This window comes from Bombus impatiens, unplaced genomic scaffold, assembly GCF_000188095.3.
Source record: "Bombus impatiens unplaced genomic scaffold, BIMP_2.2 scf_0133, whole genome shotgun sequence".
NCBI lineage: Eukaryota > Metazoa > Arthropoda > Insecta > Hymenoptera > Apidae > Bombus > Bombus impatiens.
Window position 1 is genome coordinate 1,162,329 of NT_176552.1, and position 7,069 is coordinate 1,169,397.

At 44.6% G+C, this 7,069-nt stretch overlaps 1 protein-coding gene across 2 annotated transcripts in view; it reads left to right on the plus strand.

Annotated features, from left to right (window-relative positions):
- LOC112212206 overlaps positions 1–7,069 on the plus strand; it is a 52,221-nt gene that overhangs the window by 7,676 nt on the left and 37,476 nt on the right. The window lies entirely within an intron of this gene.

The window sequence follows — 7,069 nt, forward strand, 5'->3', positions numbered from 1 at the left end:
CGCGCCTGTGCGCACCAGCGCTGACGATACGGCGCGGAAAACATTTTTCTCTCGGTTGAGCCGTGTGGTCGTTACGCAGCGAACGTCTTGCCGGTAAAAAGGATACTTTTGTAAAAATCCACCTGGCGCTCATTGAACGGAGAACGACAAGAGGAAAGGAATGAAATTTCTCGAGTTATTGTTCGCCGCAGTAGAATGGCCTGCGATAAGTCAGACGTCGAGAGCGCGTTCTTCAATACGCTGGATTTCACTTCGTCAGAGGGTACAAATCGCGAGATTCTGTTGCTTGAACGCGTGTTAACGCGTTGTTGTCTTGGTTACTCGATATTTAAGCCGGTTTTCGTCCCTTTTTTTTTATTGTCAGATAATAGCGAATGATTTTGTCGATTTGAAGAAAGATTTACTCGAGTTTTTCACCTCTAACTGTATACTTTTGTAAGTTGTCGATCCATTAAGCATCGAACGATGCGCATATTACAATTTATCTTAATGATATGGATACTTCGATTTCTTGAACTTTCTTAAAATCAGTCGAATCTAAGTGGAAGAAAGAGCAATTGTACGCGGTGAAACAGTGCTCTTGCATCGTCTTCAATCTCCACCGTCAGTGTCTCTTCCACTGCTTCTTCTTCCTTCAAATTCTTATTCGCTGCTCTTATTCGTTCGTATAATATGCATCCTATGTTTTCGTTTTTGTACCAGCCACGTTCTTCCATTCCCCCTTCCCTATTCTTCGCCTGTATCCTCCTTCTTTGTAGCAGAATGCTTTCTTTTGCCAGTTAGTCTCGGTTGATCTATCCTTCTTATTGCCTTTAGCGAGATTTTAAAATTCATGTACTCTTCCCCTCCTACATTTCCTTCCCTTAATCTCTCGTACCTTTCCTGCTTCCATTCTCTTCCACGTGCTGTCCTCGCTCGCTTTAACTTGTTCCGTATTTTCCATTATTCACGGTGTTCCATATCCTGCTACGTCCCTAGCAAGGGCTCTAGTTTCGCGCGTTTCCTCCAGTCTCCTTTTCTATTCGTTTCGTTGTTTCCCTTCCGATCGTCCCTCTGCTTCGCCATCGGTTTCTCCGAGAGCGTATCCACGTTCGTACACTTACGAATTTCCCTTAAACGCTGTTTGCGTCGTCGGCAACGTTAACGCTGACGAAGATCGGTGGCGGAAACGCGAAAGACGCTTGTTCCGTGGGATCTCCTCTCGGTCTGGCCCATCGGTCTTGTCCGCGACGATTCGCCGCTGTATTTCCTCGTTTAGGAAATTTAACGATGATAAAGCGGAATGGTTACGGACTTGGGAACAACAAATTAACGAAGAGAGAATAAACGAAGGCTCGCGGTCGCGCCCTCTCGCCTCAGATTTCATTTATGCCCTTAATCTAAACTTCGCAGACCGCTCCCGTTGCTCTTAAATCAAGCACGCGTTGAAATAATTCAGGCTACCTTACGGGTTCGCGCCTACACCTCAGAAACCCGATTTACCGTATCGGAGGAAACTTTGGCTGAATAAAGTGGCCTCCGACTCGCGCCACCCTCGCCCGCCTTTCCAAGATCTACAAGAGCCTCGGTATACATTTAGCAAAAGCGCGAACGGTGTTCACGAAACGGTAGCGATATCTCTCGTAGGATTTTATAGAGTCCTTGATATTGCGAGCGGCCTGTTGTAAATCTTGTTTAGCCTGCGGTAAATATAATATGATACGGACTTCTTGGAACAACTCGCAGCAAGTTTATTGGGAATTTATACGGTTATGGGCGAGCAAGGTACTCGTGAGCCGTTCTTTCATCCCCCCACCCCTCCTTTTTCTCTTTTTGTTATCATTCGCGTCTTTTTTTTCTTCTTTGTTTTCGCGAAGAATTATTAGCGAGTTATTCTCGTCGGTGATTTACGTAGAATACATTGGATACACGGTCATTTACTTCGCGAATATTCGCGAACCAAGTCGTATCTTGGTGCATGACGCTTGCAAAATACCTGGCTGTTACACGGAAGATCGGAATTCGTAGCATCCACGGCGAACGAACTCGTGTCTATCGATGACGTTCGTAGACTTTGTCTCCGGATGCAATAACACTCGGGTCTGTACCTTCCGTTTTCGTTTGAACGCGTCTGATACCTTCGGATAATTGTCGAATCCCGTGACGACCGAAGCATTCGCAATAATTGGAGCCAGTCGGCTTAGCATTGCAGAAGTTCGATTCTTCCTTACGATGAAGAATCGGATTAAGAATCGTAAGTTGATCGTCGACTGGTCTTGCGAAAAGACCAATTCTCGTCTAACGCGTATTTCGCCATTACGACAAAACGATTCGAGGTCTGCATCTTTCATTTCTATTCAGACACGTTCAAATACCTTGCGATAATTTGCAAACGCAGCGACACAAAGCGAGCCACCCTATCTGTGTCAATAATCCTTACATTCGGTTCTTTAGCCAGAATCGATTTCTCTGAAAGAAGACGAACAATGCGTATGGTACGCCGCCGGTGCCGCTTGAATAAATGATAAACGCGGTAAACAGGGTCCTTTTCGTCTCCTCTGCTGTCTGTTTCATGGGTTGAATAGTCGCTGGTATATATATCGAGCTCAGCTGGATTTCGATGGAGTTTCATTTTTCTCTCGTGGTTGGGGTTTCTCGGCTTTTCGCGTGTTTTCTCAGTCTGCACGGATAAATAGAAATTTTTCACCAGTGAAAGGGGATGGCCTCGCCGCTGGCATTCAGAACCCGGAAGCCGTTTAATGTAACGGCCGAGGAATGCGTGGAAATTGCGACCCCGTCTGCTCTCTCAGGATTAAGATCGAGATAATTACTCGGCGCCCGCGAAACGTACGACCAGACGCGTCGACCCGACGCCTCTGCCACGAATCGCTCACTACCGAAAGCACCGTAGCTCTTCTCGCGATCGAGTTCTCTTCCCCGAAATTATGAAACACTGAGTCAGCTTTTTCTGCTTTGCTCGGGGAATAGACGGCAGTCAGATTTTTCTGACAAGTCTGAAGAATAGGTGATAGGTTTCGCTGATAAATTTGGAAAATAGATGATAGTCAAATTTTTCTGGCAAGTTTGGAGAACAGACGATAGTCAGATTTTTCTGAGAAGTTTGGAGAATAGGTGATAGTCAGATATCTCTGACAAGTTTGGAGAATAGACAAGACTGAGATTTTTCTAAGAAGTTTCGAGAATAGGTGATGGTCAGATATCTCTGACAAGTTTGGAGAATAGACAAGACTGAGATTTTTCTGAGAAGTTTGGAGAATAGACAATACTCAGATCTTTCCAACAAGTTTGGAGAATAGGTAACAGTCAGATATCTCTGACAAGTTTGGAGAATAGACGATAGTCAAATTTTTCTGAGAGGTTTGGAGAATAGGTGATAGTCAGATATCTCTGACAAGTTTGGAGAATAGGTGATAGTCAGAGGTCTCTGACAAGTTTGGAGAATAGGTGATAAATATCTCTGACGAGTTTGGAGAATAGACAATAGTCAGATTTCTTTGACGAGTTTGGACAAAAGACGATAGTCACGTTTTTCTGACAAGTTTGAAGAATAGACGATAGTCAGATTTGCCCGGTAGGTTTCGAGACTACGTTGCGGTGTATTCACGCTTACCCATTCGTAGGTTTTTGAGAAATATTTATCGCTTCGAAAGTCGCGCAACGGAACACTCGCTCCGAGAAGAAGTATCGTTCTCTTCGCGATCAAGTTGCTCGATATTTTCAGAGGCGTGATCATACGTTTTTGGTGAGTTTGAGGACTAGATACTAGTAGCGCTAGAGATACTCGTAGTTTTCCTCGGCACTTTTATTCCTCCGAGAATCGCGCAACGAATCATTCACGCCCGAAATAAAACGATCTAGTTCTTCCGCGAATAAAAGTCTCGGAAAATGATGTCGCAAATTCGCCAGCGTATAATTTTTTTATCGATTTTCACGTATCCGATATATTTTCGTTTCACGATTGCAATATTCGCCGATAATCGTTCATGGGAATCGATCGGTGAGAATCGCGTTCCAATTCCCCTGCTTCTCTCATTTTCCAAGTTCGTCATCTCGCAATCTGATTCTCCGCCATTCCGGATCTTGAGTTCACCGTCCTCTAGCTACTTACATAAACTTTCCACCTTCTCATATCAGTTTCCGTTCCTCCACTCCAATTCGTTCCAACTTCGTTAGTTGGGCAAGTTCGATGAACCGTCGAACGAACGAAGAAGGTGACAATGCGACAAACAGGTGACGATCACGCGTCGACGAATAGCTTAACGAACCGATAGGGTTTACGTTAAAGTTCTTACGATTGATAACGCGTTATCACGCTGTTAGTTGTAGAATCTGTCGCAATCGAACCGACAGAGAGACGAACGCGCTCGGATAATGCCAACTTTCGGATAAATAGGGCAGTCGATTTTCTCGCGTTAAATTCTATTTATTCAAATAGGGATCGTGCAAGTTGTCGGTTCGCTTTATTTCACACGCGAGAATTCGATATTTTTGAAATATCGCGTTTCATACGGGAAAACCGATGATCGCGTGGTTCGTACGTCAGAATTATCAGAAGCTTCGAACGAAACTGTCGCGTCGATGATATTTTATTTAATCGTCGTCGGTCGAGCGAACGCGTACACGAAAATTTGTCAAATAACGAGGGCTCCAGGCCTCCTCCATGAAATTTCCACCGTTGAACGCGTCGAGTTTTTCGCATACCAGAAGTGTTTTTCGATAAAACGAGGGTTGGTCGAATACACCGTTATGGAAAAAGTCCAACCCCCAGTTAAATGCGTATTTAGCAAACTCGACGCGTGAGAAATTAAACAAAGTCTTTGATATTTAATAACGTTTCCCGTTGAAATAAATAAAATAGCTTGCGACAGTGGACTCGTGAAATATCATTTCTACTTATCTATTTATTTATTTATTCATTTATATACCTGGATGAATCCATCAGTGAGAATACGTACCTTTAAAACGACAGGTGATTACCTGATGCAGTTATACACGTAGAATCCAATAAGATACGTTTGCACAGAGACCCTAATGACATTATCGGTTCCAAAAAATCAACCAGTTAGCTATTTTTCACGAGTATACTCGAAGAAATGGCAATATCTTGTCTTACGACGAGTCTTGATAAAATCAAAGAATAAAACTACGTCACTACTTACCTACTACTTAACTTTGTGCAATAACAACCGCACATACTTTGTGTCTCTGACGAGTATACTCGCCAATGCTTACTTCTTACGACACATTTTAGGTACACGTTTCTCAAAGAGCAACAGCTAACTGGTTAAGAGTTTGACGAAGAACGTAACTAAATGATCAATCGGCGAGTGTTCGTAGCCACCGTGAATTAAACCAAACTGAAATTTAATCCAAAGCAAGTAACTAAATTACCAAAGAAAGAAGCCAAAAAGAAATACAGCTACAGGAGCTTCGAAACGAAGAAATTAGAGAAAATTGTCAAACCACTTTGCCCTTTGTGCGAACTTGAGGCATCGGATTTGAAAGTAAGATGACGCGGTGAGTGCGCCGAGTCCTTCCGAAACCGTGCGGAGGAAATTCGTTTCTCGGTTACGTTCTCGATGGAGGCAGGCAATGCCGTGGCGGGTTACCGGGAAAGCAGGCGAACAATGCGAAAACTTCTCTATTCAATGGCGTTCGAACGAACTCGTCGTCGCGTGGCCGTCTCCCCGACGCGAAATGACTGCCGTCGGGGCATGGATCGTATAAAATTGCGCATAAGTTAGCCCGAGTCTCCTGCCGTACGAATAAACGATCTCCAGGTCGCCGGCGCGGCGTAATGATACGCTTCGGAGAATGCAACGATGAAACGACTTGCCTCGGCTTCGTGCTCCTCGTGCTATGGCATATCGCACGAGCTACGCGTTCGAATATCGTCTCATTCTTTTTTCGCGATATCGAGCTGAATTAGGAAATTGAGAATAAAGGAATTCGTAGCGATCACCGCGTATTACGGTAAAATTATAGCGATGCTTCCGTCCGACATCCTACACGATCTTTTTTAATAATAGGACCGACGATTTTGTGAATTGATTTTGTGATTTTGCGAATGTGAAACGGCATCGATTGTCCAAACGGCGAAGTCTCGACAACGTCTAATATGCTAAGACGCTGTTACACGAGGGACGCATCGGAATTCTTCCGATGGTTCTCGAGATTAGCCCGAACATACGAACGCTTACCGGGGATTTTTATTTTATGCTACACGTACATGGAAGATAGATGGGTGAAATTGATTTTCTGAAGGTTACTTCGTAGCAAGAGAATTAGTGTTCACGGGTCTCTTCGGATCTTGTAGAACTGTTCCGCTACGTAGGATCTCGTAAAAACAACCGAAATCTCCTGCTGCGTCGCAACGATCCGATACTTGGTCAAACTCGATTTCGGATTTACTTCGATCAAGGAATGTGGCTGGTAAGAACCAGCAGCCCATTCGCTCGAATTCCTGTGAAACTACAAATTTGAATTTTACCAAACTCCTACAGACTTACGCAAACCTACCCAAACCATCGTCCATCGATAGTTCCCAATGTATTAGGTTGTCGCAAAAGTTTCTTTCGCTTCATAAGGAAATAACAGATGCACAACGTTTCTTCCTTTGTACCATTTTATCGAACGTTCATTTTTTCTGCAATAGAACAAAACGGATCCTACATAATTCATCTATCATTCACAGAAACGAAAGAAACTTCCGGACAGCCATTAGGCTCGGACGCCTACGATTTCCAAATTTTCCCTGCACCCTGGCCAATTTCCAATTTCCCCGCTACTCTCTGCCAATTTCTAATTAACCCCAACTTCGGTCTGCCTGCGTTCTACGCTTCTTGATCCGCTAATCCGCAGCGATCCCTCGAAACGCCGGATCCCAACGCATCCCACTGTCCCCCCGTGCATCCATCATCCGCTCCCTCGGCCCCCTTGAAAACAGGCAAAGCACACGTGTCTCGGGATCCGCGGATCCGCCTAAACCCGAGCACGCTATTCGCGACGCGATGCCACGCAATCGCCGAGAGAAGAGTTCTTTTAGAGCCGTCGAAGGCAGAACGCCGAC